Genomic DNA, 459 nt, shown 5'->3' on the forward strand with positions numbered 1-459 from the left:
AAAATGGCCATTTTTGGGGATATGGGGGTGGGGGAGCGAGAAAAATGGGGATTTGGGGTGAAAAAGGGATTTGGGGACCGAAGACCATCGGGGTTGAAAATTGACCGGTATGTGCATAAAAAATGACATTTTGGGTCCCAAACTGACCATTCTGGGGTGAAAAACGACCGTTTTGGGTCCAAAAGCACCCATTTGGGGTCCAAAAATGACCGATTTGGGGGCTAAAGAAGACCGTTTTGGGGTCCAAACTGACCGTTCTGGGGTCCGAAGTGACCATTTTGGGATGAAAAATGGCCGTTTTGGGTCCAAACCCGACCGTTGATGTGCCCAAACCGCCCGTTTCGGCGGCAAAGTTGACCATTTCGGGGTGAAAAATGGCCATTCCGGGGTGAAAAATGGCCATTCCGGGGAGCAAGCCGCCCGTTTCGGGTGCCCCTACCAGTAGAGCGTGGCGGGGTC

Source organism: Meleagris gallopavo, unplaced genomic scaffold, assembly GCF_000146605.3.
Source record: "Meleagris gallopavo isolate NT-WF06-2002-E0010 breed Aviagen turkey brand Nicholas breeding stock unplaced genomic scaffold, Turkey_5.1 ChrUn_random_7180001951778, whole genome shotgun sequence".
NCBI classification, from domain to species: Eukaryota; Metazoa; Chordata; class Aves; order Galliformes; family Phasianidae; genus Meleagris; species Meleagris gallopavo.